This window comes from Lepidochelys olivacea (assembly GCF_965140295.1).
Source record: "Lepidochelys olivacea isolate rLepOli2 genome assembly, chromosome: 5".
Taxonomy (NCBI): domain Eukaryota; kingdom Metazoa; phylum Chordata; order Testudines; family Cheloniidae; genus Lepidochelys; species Lepidochelys olivacea.
The window spans coordinates 14,972,533-14,989,923 of record NC_140415.1 but is presented as its reverse complement, the minus strand read 5'-3'; the positions used below and the strand labels follow the sequence as shown (position 1 = coordinate 14,989,923).

Sequence of the window (17,391 nt, the reverse complement as noted above, 5' to 3'; positions counted from 1 at the left end):
AAACACCCCAAGCAAAATTAGCCCAATGAGCTCCACTAGTGTTTTATAGTTCAAATACTCTTAAAGGTACAAACAGTAATGTTCTCCTCTAACACAGTGATGTGATTATGAAAGCTGATGTCAAACCACACACTTCTCCACGAGTTTTCTGCTTTTACTTGGGGAACTTGGATTCCTGCAGTCACTAAGCTTTCCATGCCAGATGCACAGGATTTAGACTCAGAGGAATCTAACATGGGCATGGCTAATGACATCCGGAGGAGGGAGAGGGAAGACAGAGAATCAGGAAAGCAAACACATTTCAGTAGTATACTACTTTTCATGGTCATAGAACTCTGAGCCATGACTCTTGGGTTGTAATCCCCCACCATCTCCTAGCTCTGCCATGGCCATACCAAGACACAACCTGTAGACTCCCAGTTTCTCAGTGAGGATATATTCCTTACCGACCTCAAAGGGGGGCTGTGAGGCTTAACTAGTGATTGTGGTCCCTACATGAAAGACTCTCTGAAATGCTAAGTATTATTAAACACCTATAGGACAGACTCTTCTCTTCCACACAGCACTGAGCTCTATACCATCAGACAGCAGGTCAAGTCAGAGCAGAGAAGTTTCACTGCATCTTCACCAGCTCCTCCGTCTGCACAGGAAACTTAGGTCTTGTCTACACTACAGACCTTCCTATCGCAGTATAACTACTTTGCTCAGGGGTGGGGAAAATCCACACCCCGAATAATGTAGTTATACTGACCTAACCCCTGTGTAGACAGTGCTATGTCAGCAGGAGAGCTCTCCAGTCGACACAGTTAATCCATCTCCCTGATACGCAGTAGCTAAGCAGATGGGTGAGCTCTCTCCCAACAGCTTAGAGGATAGGGTTGCCAACCCTCCAGGATTGTCCAGGAGTCTTCAGGAATTAAAGATTAATCTTTAATTAAAGGTTATGTCATGTGATGAAACCTCCAGGAACACATCCAACCATAACGAAGACCCTCTAATAAGGTTGCCAATTTAAGCACCATAGCAGCACAGCCGCATCAATACAGCATTTTAAGTGTAAAGGTGCCCTGAGTTTGCTGCATTGCTCCGAATCACTTGAGCAATTGCTGCATAACCTACTTGCCATTTAGTGGACAGGGAGGCTAAAAAATATATCAGGGCAACTGCTAAGACAGCTAGGAGCAGCTGTTGCTTTATAAAGGTTAGTGTGTGGCTTACCCCTGCCCGTCAACTATTCCCAGTTCAACACTTACGTCAAGGATCACGATACCCAAGTACTCCTAGGAACGCAGGACAACAGCACAACAGAGCAGGTTTGCACTTGGGTCAATTCAGGCAAGAGTTTCAAGGATCAAGGCTTTAACAAGAAAGCCCACAGGATCAAATACATGTAAGAACCAAGACCGCTTGCCCTAATGTTCTCCCCCATTTTCAGTTTGAAATGATTGTCCTCCCACATGTAATCAGATGGATACATGTGTCTTCCTTAGGATCCAAAGCAATGTGTCCATAGAGTATGTATTTTTCTTTCCCCCGAATGGCCAGGAAGCCAAGAGAATGAGTAAACCCCACCTATTTTCTGATTATATGAATGGGACATTGCAGTTATGTTCAGAACAGATGACAATACAGTGCACTTCTATAGGGCATTTCAGCAGAGCATCTCAAAGCACTTTACACATACGAACTATCCAAGGCCCTTGTAAGTAAGGTAAGGAACAGGCCTCCTACCAGTGAAATGTAGCCACCTCTGAACAACGCCATGTGACAGTTTAAATATCATCAATTGTGGAGGGATGGGGGATTAAGTTTGAGCTGTAGCTCACGAAAGCTTATGCTCAAATAAATTTGTTAGTCTCTGAGGTGCCACAAGTACTCCTTTTCTTTTTGCGATTACAGACTAACACAGCTGCTACTCTGAAACCTGTCTGGAAAAGGTGCTTACCTCCAATAGTTACAAGTGGCACGGAATATTAATATATTTGAAAGAAAACTTAACAGAAAATTCTGTATTATTACATTTATTTACTTGTGTATAGACAAGTTTGCTGTTTGCCTGTCCCAGTCAGTTTCCTCCTTGCTGGAAATCCACTTACAAACTTCAGCAAGGGAGAAGAAAACCCTTTGTACATTATTTCAGAGAATTTATTTTAAACAATTCAGGACATGTTATTTAAAGTGCAATTTAAAAAAATAAAAATCAAATTGACAGGGTCCCTTTAAAAGAAGATGGGAAGAATTTCACAGGAACTGCAGAAGAAGTTTATGGAGATAGATTTCAATTGCCCAAGCTGGAATTGGTTCCTAGGTTAAACGCCCTCAAGCCCTATATTTCTTGCAAGAGTAACCACTAAGAATGGTCAGGACTTCAGTTTTACAGCACATCTGAAAGACTGCACTCACACAATAGCACAGCTTCCCTTGCCATCAGGTAGAGCACCCCTTACTCATAAATGCCAAGGCTTGCAAGATTACATTCATTTACTCCCCACATAGCATTGGCGAGAAGCTGTTTCTCAAGTAAGGAGGCTGGGCCATCAGTGTCCACAGAAATCAAGTTTTGGGGTTTTTTACAAGTTAAATTCCTAGCTTTTACAGTTGCCAAAATAACCTTCCCAACATAACGGATGCTGTATTGCATTCCTGGGGCTGCAGACAACCTGAAACTACTAGTAGCTCTGAGGGGTGTAAACTACCCCCCCCACAACATTTTAATTCATTATTGACTCTGAAACCTAATGGGTATGTGTAAATATCAACACTGCTAATCATTTCACTGCTGATCAGCTTAGCAGAAGGAAACAGATAATGTGCTTGTCCGTCATTACTGGAATTTAAACATTATCAATCTCCTGTAGTATAGCTAGTCTACAGCACCAAGGTGTAATCATGTCAACTTCAGTTTGCTCCTGCTTAGGAAGGCAGAGAGCAGCAGGGGCAGGTACTGGAGTTACAAGGGAAGGGAACCCAAAATGAGAAGCTGGAGGAGAAGGTTAGAGTACCAGAGACTTGCTCTTGCAGCAGTCAGGAGGATGGAAGAGGGTAAACATAGTGGAAACACTCCTCCCCCAAAAAACAAAACTGTGAAGCATGGGGACAATAAAAAGAGAGAGAGAGAGAGAGAGAGAGAGCGCAAAAGAGCATGCTTTTCCCTTCCAGCAGCAAGCGCTGGGGAAGAGTCAGCAAGACAAAGAGTGCAATGAGGTCACTTAGCACCTTGCTAAGAAGCCAGCCCCCTTCCTGCAATTCACAGTGGGACTCAGTACCCCACAGCTGTCCCATTCTGTATTTGGTATCCATCTCTGGCTACAGCAGCTATCTGGTAAATTTTCAAGCTCTGACCACCACTTTCTGCAGCAACTTGGGTTTCCCCTAGAAGATTCCCATCCAATTAGCAACCCAGCCTGACCCTACTTAGCAATGAGATTGCAGTTCTAGGTGGAATGGCTGGAGGTATTTAACTGCTCTCACAGAGGCCTCACTGCAAATGCATAATGTACAGGTTTGAGCTATGTAGCAGGACACTTTGAATTGGTTTCCTCCTAAACAATTCCTGAGGTCTCACAGAACCCCATGTACGAGAATGTAAGGTAAACTTCAGCATTAGCAATATTAAATGCATGACACCTTCCAGAGTGGAACTGGTATGCAGAGGGCTGAATTCTGACCTTAGATACACATCAGTGGGATCGCTGTGCACGTGTCCAAGCAGAGCTGACGCACAGGACATTGCATTCAGAGGCAGAGTTTTAAATACAAACACAGGCTGAGTTCCCTTATGCACACAACATTTGTACTTCAGCCAAGTGCAACATGCTTAGCCTGATCACACCTCTCTATGCAAGTTCTACTGTGGGCCTGGAGATATAAAATTCAGTGCAGGGCTTCTGCTTCTGGGCCTCTGTGTCAGAGAGAGATTTTGCATCCAGACTGAAACCTTTTACAGTCCTTCGGGATAAAAGTTTTAAAAAACACACTAATTTGTTTTAGATAAAGTGTTAAAACCATTTGCTTGTCAGAGGCGTAAAATCATTGCCAGAGAAGAAAGCAACCCACTGCATCATGCAGGAATCCCTCAGTCAATGCAGGATCCTGCCTTGCAACAGGCCGCATTCTCAGCTGGCATAAAGGGACACAGCCAGTGCAGCTCCTGATTCACACCAACTGAGACACTCCACGGATTTTAAGACCAGAAGGAACCACCAGATCATTGTCTGACTGCCTGTATAGCACGGGCCACCGCCACCACGCAGCGCCCGCACAGCAATCCAACAATCAAAATGAGACCTAAGCGTTACAAACCCCAGGAGACTAGACTACTGTGTGCCACTACAACGCCTGAGGCCCCCGCAATGGCAACGAACTGGGTATATCTAAAAAATTATCTGGGTATATCTAAAAAGAGATATACCCAGATAATTCCTGCAAGTGACCCATACCCACAAGCTGCAGAAGAAGGTGAAAACCCCCCAAGGTCACTGCCAATCTGACCTCGAGGAAAATCCCTTCCTGACCCCACATATGCGGATCAGCCTTACCCTGAGCATGCGAGCAAGAACCAGCCAGTCAAGCACTTGAGAGAGAGAATGCTCGGTACCACCTCAGAGCCCGGGCCCATCTCCCCCATTGTCCTATCTCCAGCTGTGGCCATCTCCGGATGCTTCAGATCAGCTAGTCTGACTCTCTGTATAACACAGGCCATAGAATCTCATCCATTTACCCCTGTACTGAGCCCAATAACTTGTAAACTTTAAAAATAATAATACTGGCTTGCCTATGGCTTTTACATACACACACTACAATAATTCAGTGAAAGGCTGAACAATGACAGAAGTAGAATAATACACTGTAGAAGCTCAGAAATTATCATATACATTCTACACAGAAAGAAAGGGAGGGCTTGTGGCACCTTAGAGACTAACAAATTTATTTGAGCATAAAAATATGGAACCCTTCACGAATTTGCGTGTCATCCTTGCACAGAGGCCATGCTAATCTACTCTGTATCATTCCAATTTTAGAAGATTAGCATGGCCCCTGCACAAGGATGACACGCAAATCTGAGAAGCGTTCCATATTTTTATGCTCAAATAAATTGGTTAATCTCTAAAGTGCCACAAGTCCTCCTTTTCTTTTTGCGGATACAGACTAACACAGCTGCTACTCTGAAACCTGTCATTCTACACAAAGAAAACCTGGATTTCATCAAGTAAAATCCTGGTAGTCTGACTGATCCAACTCTCTTGATTTCAGTGGAATTATCAAATTTACACCAGGTTAAGTGAGATCAGAATTTGGCCATCTAGGAAATCAGTCTACAGTAGGAATATGAATAGCTGCTGATCTCGGATACCAGTGATACTTTTCCTTCCTCATGCTAGATGACATTCAGTTGTTTTGCTGTTGGTGTCAAAGGGATAAAACCTTTGGCAATAGCAACTGAGAAAGGAACAGTGGGAACTTTTTACTGACAGGGATTTGTGAATAGCAAGACATTTTCCTCATATTCTATCTTGGCAGCAAAATCTGCAAAAGAAACAACTGCAGAGACCCCATCATTTTTACAGGAAGGGGCAAGAAAGAATCTTTCCCTCTTTCTGTCACATATATGACTAGTAGACTCTAAAAAAAGGTTTCTGACTCCATCCTAATCTAATAAAACCATCCAAGGCAACCTCATTGAGGTTCTGTGCACACAGTCAACTGCAGTAACTGGAGCCAACCCTAGACTTGTTCTTCTTACTTACGGGCACTGTTCCCTCTAAGCTGTGCCGCGTGTGCACACGCACACAGATCCTAAACCCTGCGCACACGGCAAAACACCAGCGCACAAAAATTTGCACAGAAGACATTTTTTGAGCACACAGCCTGTCAAAAATTAGAGGGAACATTGCTTACGGGGTTGTTTGAAGATTCCCCAAAATAGTCCTTACATTAAATTATAGAAGATCAGAGGAGTTTTTAAACTAAGGCCTAGGGGAAAGCTGACAGGTGCAGAGGAGCACACAGTTGAGACACAGACATCCTTTTGGGGTATACTCTATCTCCTAGTTAAAAGGAGAGGATAGAAATCGATAAAGTACAGGTTGGAACTGAAGAGAAATGGTCAAATGAAAGAGTCCCATTCAATTACACTACAGGAAGGCAGACAACTAAATACTGACAAATTTTATAAGTGCTTGTATAAAAATGGAAGAAGTCTAAATACTAAGATGGGTGAACTAGAATGCCTGGTATTGAGTGAGGATATTGACAGAATAGGCATAACAGAAACTTGCTGGGACGATGACAATCAATGGGACACGGTAATGCCAGGATACAAAATATATAGGAACGACAGAGTAGGTCATGGTGGTGGGCAAGTGGCACTAAATGTCCAAGAAAGCATATAGTCAAATAGAGTAAAAATCTTAAACAAATCAAACAGTACCATAGAATCTTTATGGATAGAAATTCCATGCTTGAATAATAAGAGCATAGCAGTATCGACCACCTGACCAGAATGGTTACATGATTGTTAAATGCTCAAGGAGATTAGAGATGCTACCAAACAGAAACCCCCAAAATAATGGGGGATTTAAACTATCCCCATATTAACTGGGCACATGTCACCTCAGAATGGGATGCAAAGATAATCTTCTCGACACCATTAATGACTGCTTCTTGGACCAGTTTGTCCTGGAACCCACAAGAGGAGAGGCAATTCCTGATATAGTCTTAAGCGGCACAAAGAATCTGGTACAAGAAGTGAACTGCTTAGTAATGGCCACCAAAATAAAAACAAGCAGTCTGGTGGCACCTTAAAGACTAACCAATTTATTTGGGCATAAGCTTTCATGGGTAAAAAACCACTTCTTCAGATGCATGGAGTGAAAAAGTCGAAAGCTTATGCCCAAATAAATCGGTTAGTCTTTAAGGTGCCACCGGACTCCTTGTTGTTTTTGTGGATGCAGACTAACACGGCTCCCCCCTGATTCTAGCCACCATAACGTAATTAAATTTCACATCCTCATGGGGTAGTGGGAGGGAAATACCAAAAAACCCATCAGAGTAGCATTTAACTTCAAAAAGGGGAACTACACAAAAATGAGGAAGCTAGTTAAACGGAAATTAAAAGGAACAGTCACAAGAGTGAAATGAACACAAACTGCATGGAAACTTTAAGTGTCTGGGTAAATGGTGTAGGGTTTAGGGCTTTGGTTTTGTGGAACATTGGTACACCCTCTGTAGCGTGAGGGAGCTGTATAATTTGGATGGCCTCCACCCCAGTAGAAGAGGGACTAATCTCCTTGAGGACAAGCTGGCTAGAGTAGTCAGGAGGGCATTAAACTAATAGCAAGAGGGAGGTAAAAAAGAAGGAAAATGTGACCACCCAATTAGCACAAAATTGAGATGTTACGAACAAAATTAATCAAGGAACCAAAGGACATGAATAGAAGTAGTTCTTAAATTGCCTATACACCAATACTAGGAGCCTGGATAACAAAAAAGAGAAAGTGTAATTGCTCATTTAAGAGCACAAACTCAATCTAGCTGGTATTACTGAAACCTGGTGGGATGATTCGCACCATTGGAACATTAAAATTAATGCCTATAACCTAGGACCCTGTTAAATTCACAGCTATGAAAAACATGTCATGGACCATGAAATCTAGTCTCTCCAGAGAAAACTGGCTATTGTAGGGGGATTACAGTATGCCACCCTTACTTCTGCACTGCCTTCATAGAATATCAGGGTTGGAAGGGACCTCAGAAGGTCATCTGGTCCAACCCCCTGCTCAAAACAGGGCCAACCCCAACTAAATCATCCCAGCCAGGGCTTTGTCAAGCCTGACCTTGAAAACCTCTAAGGAAGGAGATTCCACCATCTCCCTAGGTAACCCATTTCAGTGCTTCACCAAAAGTGAAGGTGGCATGGTGTGATATTGCCACCCTCCTACGCCGCCAGGGGGCAGCAGCAGAGAAGTAAGGGTGGTAATACCATACCATGCCACCTTCACTTCTGCACTGTTGCTGGTGGTGGTGCTGCCTTCAGAGCTGGGCTCCCAGCCAGCAGCCGCGACTTTCCCGCTGCCCAGCTGTGAAGGCAGTGCAGAAGTAAGGGTGATAATACCATGACCCCCACCTCCCCATAATAGCCTTGTGATGGATCCCCAGTTTGAGAAACGCTGATTTAAGTGTTTTACATATTTATATTTTTAAATACATATTCATGATTTGTGACAACACTGAAATTTAAGATTTAAATATCTGTAACCGTGAAATTCAAGGTATTTAAACTGCTACGACCACGAAATTTACCAAAATGGACCGTGAATTTAATAGGGCCCTTCCTATAACCTATTTAGGAAGGCTCGAGTGGGCAAAAGGGAAAGGGGGAGTGGCACTCTATGTCAAAATGGCATTACCTGCTTCTCAGTCACAGAATTCTGGGGGGAAAAAAGACCCTGAATGCTTATGGATCAATATCCTAACAGATAAAGCAAAAGATAGGGTACTAGTTGGTGTTTGCTACAGAGCTCCAAATCACAGTAAGGTACAGGATAACCTCCTCCGTATGCACCTGTCTATAATGCATAGGGAAAAAAACTGTGTGATCATGGGGGACTTCAAATTGAGTGGCATATGCTGGAGGTCTCATGCTGCCAGTACAGAAACATCCTTGGAATTTCTAAACATTATAGATGACAATTTCCTAACTCAAAAAGTGTTGCTGCCAACACAGAGGAAGTCTATGTTAGACCTTGTCCAAACAGATAAAAAGGAACAGACCATAGAACTAAAAATTAATGGTAGCCTAGGTACAAGTGAATGTGACTTGATCACATTATAAATGTGCAAACAGAATAAAGTTGAGACCAGTAATACACACACTTGGTGCTTTAATAAGGACAATTTTACAAAAGTGAAAACAATTCTGAGCCAAATCAGTTGGGAGGAAGAATTTAATCAAAAAAATGTTAATTATATTTGGGAATCATTTACGAACACCTTACCAGAAGCCCAAAAAGCCACAATTCCACAACTGAGGAACATGGTTAATAAACCAATTGGTCTAGAGGGGAAATGAAGGCAGCTGTAAAAAATAAAAATGAATATAACAAATGGAAGAAAGAGGAAGTTGATAGTAATGAATATAAATCAGAAATTAAGAAAATTGTAGAAAATTGATAAGGGAAGCCAAGGGACACAAGGACAAATCTATGCTACCAAACTTAAGGACAATAAGAAGTTTTGTTAATATATTAGGAACAAAAAGAATCCTGACAATAGTCTTGGTCCACTGCTAGATGGAAGTGTTAGAATTATCAATAATAATACAGAAAAGGGAGAGGTATTCAATAGATAGTTCTGTTCTGTATTTGGGGGGAAAACAGATGATGCAGTCTCATCATATAATGATGATAGTACACTTTCCGTTCCACTTGTACCTCTGGAGGATGTTAAATAGAATTTGCTAAAATTAGACATTTTTAAATCAGCAGGTCCAGATAACTTGCATCCAAGAGCTTTAAAAGAGCTGGGTCAGGAGCTCGCTGAACCATTAATGTTGATTTTCAATAAGTTTTGAACACTGAGGAAGTTCTAGAAGACTGGAAGAAAGCTAATGCTGTGCCAATTTTTAAAAAGCGTAAACAGGATAACCCACGTTATTAAACGCCTGTCAGCCTGACATTGATCCCAAGCAAGATAATGGAGCACATAATAAGGGACTAAAGGAGGGCAATGTTATTAATGCAAATCAACATGGATTTATAGAAGACAGATTATCAGACTAACCTGATATCTTTTTTTATGAGATTACACATTTGATTGATAAAGGTAATAGTGTTGACGTAATATATTTAGACTTCTGTAAGGCATTTGACCTGATGCTGCACGACATTTGGATTAAAAAACTAGAACGATATTAATTTAACATGACACACATTAAATGGATTAAAAACTGGCTAAATGATAGGTCTCAAAATGTAACTGTAAAAGGGGAATCATCATTGAGTGGGTCTGTTTCCAGTGGGGTCCCACAGGGCTCTTGATCCTACGGTATTGAACATCTTTATCAATGACCTGGAAGAAAACATAAAATCATCACTGATAAAGTTGCAGATGTCACAAAAATTGGGGGAGTAGTAAATAATAAAGAGGACAGGTTACTAACTTAGCTATTTAGATTGCTTGGTAGACTGGGCACAAGCAAACAATATATATTTTAATATGGCTAAATGTAAATGTATACATCTAGGAACAAAGAATATAGGCCATACCTACAGGATGGTGGATTCTAACCTGGAAAGCAGTGAGTCCAAAGAAGATTTGGGGACGGAGGTGGATAATCAGCTGAACTTGAGCTTCTAGTGTGATGCTATGGCCAAAACAGATAATACAGTCCTCGGATGCATAAACAGGGGACTCTGGAGTAGAGAGGTTATTTTACCTCTATGTTTGGCACTCGTGCAACCGTTGCTGGAATACTGTGTCCAGTTCTGGTGCCCACAATTCAAGAAGGGTGTTGATTAATAGGAGAGGGTTCAAGGAAGAGCCAGGAGAATGAGCAAAGGATTAGAAAAATGATTTCTAGTACCAGACTGAAGGAGCTCCATCTATTTAGCTGCCCTTTGACACAGCTCCAACAATCCTGCTCCAAGCAAGGTGACAAGTAGCCCCTGATCCTGTCCCACAGATGTCAATGGCAGAACTCCCTAAAGAGGGTGGACGGCTTTTTTAACCTAATGCTAAAGTTAGGCTTCAATATCCTACACTGTTGATATTTATCTATGCCCCCATTAGCCCAATACTTATGCCACAATGTTTTATTAGTCTAGGTAGGATCCAGACATACTTTTATTTTGCTGAAAATGGTATGGCAATACACTACAGCTATTATTACATGCTTTAGCTGAGCACTGACTTTGGCCTATACTACATGTTACAAGGTATTCATCATTTTTCTACTGCTTTCAAATCGTTGATTTGTTTTCTTCAGAAAAATTGACTCCAGCTTTTAAATTAATGGGAATTAGGTTTAATGCAAAATTCATGTCTTCACGGGAGGATTCATCTAGTCATAAAATAATGGGGGGCACTCCTTGAAGGTCAGCCAGGCATCCATAAATTCAGACCTATCCCTCTTGAATCTAAGAGAATAATTGGGGTGGAAATCAGCACTAAAAGCTTTTTTTGGTAAATTTCCATACTTCAGTTTTAGAAAAAAATCGTGAGTGGGGAAAAACAATTCCCAAAAGGAAGCAGTGCTATGTAGTGGTTAGAGGGGCTTATGAATCAGGAGACCAGGGTACTGTGCCTAATTCTGCCATGTGAACCCTGGCTATATCATTTAGTCTCACTGTGCCCCTATGGAGATAATGCTCTGCAAAATGCTTTCAGGTCCCCAGCCAAAAGTGCGCATCATTGCTTCAGAACCCCAAACAAGGCTCTTCTTTCCTGTGCGCCCCAGAGGGGAGCAGGAAAGACGTTCTGGCGGAGAAGGCATGGGACTGGGAGGCAGGGCACCTGGGCGTCTCCTCTGAGCTCTGGGCCAAGTTACATTGTCTCCGCGCCTCTGCTCCCCCACCTCCAAAAGGGGGATAAGAATCCTGAGGCCTGTGCAGAGTGCAGTGCGATGGGACACACACAGGAGCAAAGTACCGGGCTACATTTCATTCTTCCCCACGTGCCAAATCAACTGGCCTGAGTACGCCCTGGAGTCTAAAGCTGATGGGCCCAATCTCATGGCAGGCATTTCAGGGTCCGCCAGGCAGAGAGAAACTGGACCCCCTGTAGCATCCCCCCGCCCCACCGCAGTGAGTACCACCAGCCAGGGGCTCGCGGGGAGTCGGAGCTGCTGGCACTCAGTGCCAGGGGGGTTTCCAAGGCAGGGGTGGGGGGTCAGGGTGGCACAGAGCCGCAGCTGCTGCCCCTTGCAAGCGCCTGGCCTCCCCCCGCACGGCAGCTGCTGTGTCACTGTCCCCGGCCCACGGGCAGCTCTGACGGGGCGCGGGGCTGCGGAGCCTGGGGCTCCCACCCAGCTCCCGCGCCCGGAGCCTTTGCCCGGCCCCTCGCCGCGGGGAGCGAGGCGCACAGGCGCGGGGGATGCCGCGGGGAGCAGCGGGGCAGGGGCTCCTCGAACCAGCCGGGAGGTGCCAGAGCCGGGGGGCGTCTCTCCCAGGCCGCCGGGGCCGCACCCAAACCTAGGCAACCCCGGCTCAAACCATTCATCCAGCCGCAGGTCGCAAGCACCACTCGCGGGCAGGCCCTACCCCACCCACCCCCCTTTAATTCCTACAGCATGCCACAGGTAACACCCGAGGGCGGGGTGCTGAAATGGAGAGCTGCCAAGGATGGGGGGGGGGGAAGAGGGCATAATAAAAAGCCATCGAGGCGGATGCAAATCTGCACCCCGAATTTCATTGCCTTTGCCCGCAGACGGGCAAGGGATGTGGTTAATGCGAATTGGGAATCTACCTCGTAAACCACAGCCAACCGTGATCCCATACACCCACCTCATTAGCTCCTGTCTGTACCAACACTCAATTAGTTAGGGTTTGCTTTATTCATACCGAAGTCATCTAAAACCTGTATAAAGATAAAGCCCACTTCGGATCGCTCTCTGCGCACACACTGCCTAATTGTAATATATTAATAGGATCCGAATTAAATGCAGAAAAATGCACAGCTAGCCAACACAACCACAAGTTGCTTAATTCCAAGTAACCACAACACACAAAACCCACCACTCTCTAAAGCAGTTGGGTTCAGTGGAAACTAAAAGGATGACAATATCTCCCATCAATTAATCCTGTATCATCATCAGGAGAGAGAGAAGGCCCCGAGAATGCACCAACCACAACCAAAGAAGCTTCTATCCATCAGACACGTTTCTGGAACAAACAAGTATTGTAGGAAACAGAGCAACGCTCAGGAACGATCTCACCCCCGCAATTCATTGCTCCCTATTACCGGGGGGTGGGTGGGGGCTTTATCTAAATATTCTTTTAATTCGGGTCTGACCGCGATCAAGCTGCGTGCACCCCCACCCCTGAACAGGCATCCCCCCAGTGCCTCGTTTGTCCGAGTGACTGTATCGGAACGATGCCATGAAAACAAAACACACGCAATCCCGATAAATCCAGAAGGCCCAATTTGCAATTCCTGATCCCGTTCCCACCACACTCCGCAATGGGAGTTCTCCGACAGCGGGGGGGAGGAGGAGGAGGAGTTCGGTCTAGACAACATGCAATCAACACATATCCACGCAAGACATTGCCCCTCTGAAAAAAACAGAATCACATGGGAGGGATAAAAATGAAAGCAAAATACATGCCGCTGTGGCCGATGGAAAGGAAAGGGAACAGGATCCTGAACAATCACGGCGCTGGGCACAAAAAGCATCCAGGCCACCGACCTGCCCTTTTGGATTCGTAGCCAGGAAAAAAAAAAAAAAAAGCAAACAGCTGCAAGCTGGCCACCACAACTGCAACCCAATGCAGCAAAAGGAGGCTTCACAACAAAGGGAAACACACCCCTCCTTGGAGCACAGACCTGACAGCGACAACACGGTTTACAGTCCACAGCTCTAGGCTCTTCCCTGCCACCGAAGCACTGAAATGCCCTTTTGCCGGTGAGCAGAAGCTGCTCCCAGCCTGAGAAAGAGCTTGCCTGGCGCTGGGAAGGTAGATGAAACCCAAGCTCCCATAGACCCCAGGCAGTTACAATGGTGCGTGTGCGTCTTTTACAGTGTCCAGCTATTCGATGGCTCTTTCCTGGCAATCTGCACAGACACCCACCGAACAAACACGAGTGCAAAGGGTGCAAAAAACACAACCAAACACACCAACCCTTCCCCCCCCCCCCCATCTAGAGATTATCTTGCTTTACCTTGCGGGCCGTCCACGGCTAGGGCAGAGGGTGGCCTGGCTGGGGCAAGGGGGTCCGGATGTCAGATTCCTGCCTTTAGGTTCATGAGTCCTGCCTTGAAGAGGGAGGTCTGACTGCCCAGTGCACAGGAGGAGAAAAACCCGGCTCTGACACGGAGAATGTAGGACTGTGACGTCTCAGCTCCTCCTGACGACCCACGTGCATGGACTTTAAAAGAAAGGGACACGCTGGCCATGCTGGGAAATGTAGTTCCGCTTCTCACCCTCCCTGTGCGGGGAAGAATTCTGGGCCTGGAGTTTCTCTGCATCTGGGTAAGGGGGAGTTTGGCTTGTACCTCTTTAGAGGCCGGAGTTAGGACCAGGTCCATTTGAAGTGGAACAAGGAAATTCTCTTGCATTAAGGCTCCTATTTCCCACACACACAAACACTTAAAAACTCTTCAGATAAAGCACCGGGGACTATATACTGAAGGCAAAAATCCCATAGTGGCCGGGGGGAAAGTTTAGCTAGATGGATTATTTCAGGGGTTCTCAAACTTCATTGCACCATGACCCCCTTCTGACACAAAAATTACTTCATGAGCCCAGGAGGGGGACCAAAGCCTGAGCCTGCCCAAGCCCCACTGCCCTGGGTGGGCGGGCCAAAGCCCAAGCCCCACCACTCAGGGTAGGGGGTCCAAAGCTGAAGCTCAAGGACTTCAGCCCCAGGCAGGGAGCCTGCAACCTGAGTCCTGCTGAAGCCCTCGGGCTTTGACTTCAGCCCTGGGTAGTGGGGCTAAGGCTTCAGCCCCGGGCCCCAGCAAGTCTAAGCCAGCCCTGGTGACTCCATTCAAAGGGGATCCCAACCCACTTTGGGGTCCCGACCCACAATTTGAGAACCACTGGATTATTTCAACTGTAGGATCCCTGGGACAGGGACCTAATCTCTCTTTATTTGTAAGACACCCAAGCAAATGTTGTGTGTTATATACATAATTATTATTTATATTGCAGTAATGCTTAAAGGCCACACTCAGTGATTGGGCCCCTATTGCGCTTGGCGCTGTACACTCACATCTGACTCGAAGAGTTTTTATACTTCAATAGATTGTAAACTCTTTGGGGGCAGGGACTGTCTTTAGAGATTACTAATAATTACAACTGACTACCTTAGTCTTTAGGGCAGGGACCCTCTTTAGAAGCTACTAATGAGTGTTCTATTAGGCCAGGGCTTTTTTGCATCCAATAATAAAAACACAGAACTCAACACTTTCAAAGTACTTTGCATGCAGTGATTAGTGAAGCATGGATGCTAAGGGACCTGCCCAAGGTCATAGAGGAAGTCAGTGGCAGAGCCAAGCCAGCGCCTCCTTCACGGCCTTACCCTCCAGGTATAGCACAGGTATAGCTCGGCAAGACTAGTGATTCTAGGCATTGCGAGAAGTGGTGAGCCTACCCCAGCTGCTTCTGCTTATGGCTAGAGGTCATGGCAGCTCATCTGAAGAGCTGCCTCAGTGTTACGTTGCCAGCTGGTAGGGAGCTTGCAGTTACTCAAGTGCTGTCAGCAGTAGCCTGGGCAGTAATGCAGCCTACTACTGCGAACTTGGTCTGGCTTCCCAGAATGAGTGTGATAGTTAACAGTCAGTAGAATTTGTCCGTTAGGCAAAATGAAACCTGGGTCTTCCATTTTTCAGCCATTTCAGGGCCCCAATGCGACGAGTGGGAGGGTTATGCCACAGCACACCCCTTTTGACTTCAACTGGGGCCTGTCCACCAGGGAATCAATCGCTGGATCATGGCCTGACTTTTGGTACCTCAGTTTCCCATCTTTAAAATGTGGCATAACACTCCCTTTCTCCCATCCTTTATCTGTCTTGTCTCTTTAGATAGCAAGCTCTTTGGGGGCAAGGGCTCTCTCTTTGTGTATGTTTTGGACAGGGCCTAGAACAATAGGGCCCTGAATTCAGCTGGGGTTGGTAGGCACTACCTTGCTATAAATAACGCTGTTGACTAACAATCATAAATTGAGCAATAGCAGCTAAAACATTTTGAAACAAAGTCACTTTATTTTTACTTAATTATCATTAAAACATTGTTAATACAAATAGTATGCAAAAAACATTTAAAATTAAAAAATAGAACTTATGCTTTTCCACGTGTTCAGATGAATTTTACAGTTTCCTGAGACTTAATTATGGCAACTCTGAAATGTTTTCCTAGGCATTCAAATTCATTCTCTTTTCTCCCCTCAGGCCTACTCTATACCATCCAGTTCTCTAGATGACAGTTTCTTATCTGAGCGTTCCTTTCTTAGTTATATTTAAGACACTTAAAAACTTTTATCGCGTATGTTACCTTGCAGTTTCTCTTTAACACACACCTGTATAAATATATAAAGCTGGCAGACATACATATCTCTTGCAGGGAGAATTGCCACCCTACATTAACCTGTCTAGCTGGCCTTTAAAAAACTTAATTTTATGTTGACAGTGAAATTGGATTCAAAAGATTTCTCCCTGCTGTGCTTTATTTTTGACCATATTGTACATAGCCGTTCCTGGGCATGTTGCCATGACAACCTTATATTCACTGGAGGGTGTCTGCAATTGGGAGAAGACATCGTTAATTTAGTTCTGGATTTTTATTTTAGTCACCGTTTTAGGCAAGAGGAACTGCTCAGATTTTAATATTTTCGCCCAAGATCAATTTAATTATTAAACCAGTACCAGTAGTATGACTCGGTTGAAGCTGTAGTTGGCATTTATCTTGTAAAGAGGGAGCTCACTGAAATGGACAACAGCCATAACCAAGACCCACATTCACTGGCCATTATGCCGGCCACAGTGTAACGTAGACAGACTCTGGTTGTCAGCAGCCAGGATCATACCTGGGACTTCTGGAGCTTAATGCATTAGCCTCTACTGCATGGGCTAGAAGACACACGTCACTTAGACAATGCAATAGCAGACTGATTAATCTCTAGCTGGCCTAAGCAGCCACTAGAGGGGAACAGAGTGCCACACCAAGCTGGCATGGGTTATATACTTCCTCTGCCTGAGGAAGCACTATCCAAGCTTCAGAGACTTCCCAGCTGAAATTCCGGACAAGTCCCCCCTTGTAACACTGACAGACCCTGGGTAGCAGCGGCCGGGGTCAAACCTGGGATCTCTTGAGCTTAACGCATGAACCTCTACCGCATGAGCTACAGGACACATCTCTTAGCCAAAGCTGTAGCAGGCTCATCAATCTGTAGCTGGTCTAGGTGCCACAAGAGCGGGACAGAGCGCCACCCAAGCAGGTCTGGATTACAGTAGCACTCACAGCCTTCAGCTCCGCAACGCAGACCGCTGCCCAGCCACCTACCACGTCAGGTTGAGCACCCAGAACTTGGGTTGCCAACTTTCTAACTGTACAAAACCAAACACCCTTGCCCCGCCCCCTGCCCCGACCTTCCCCGAGGCCCTGCCCCTTCTCCGAGGCCTCACTCCCCAGTCACCCTATCCCCCCTCCCTCCATCACTTACGGTGTTGACTGAAGA

At 45.1% G+C, this 17,391-nt stretch overlaps 1 protein-coding gene across 2 annotated transcripts in view; it reads right to left on the bottom strand.

Moving 5' to 3' along the window:
- CTIF (cap binding complex dependent translation initiation factor) overlaps positions 1-14,029 on the bottom strand; it is a 351,658-nt gene extending 337,629 nt beyond the window's left edge. For both annotated transcript variants that reach the window (XM_084627673.1, XM_084627674.1), the window contains exon 1: positions 13,876-14,029. The gene's annotated coding sequence lies outside the window, so the exon portion shown is untranslated. The remainder of the gene's footprint in view (positions 1-13,875) is intronic.
- Positions 14,030-17,391: the final 3,362 nt, after the last annotated feature.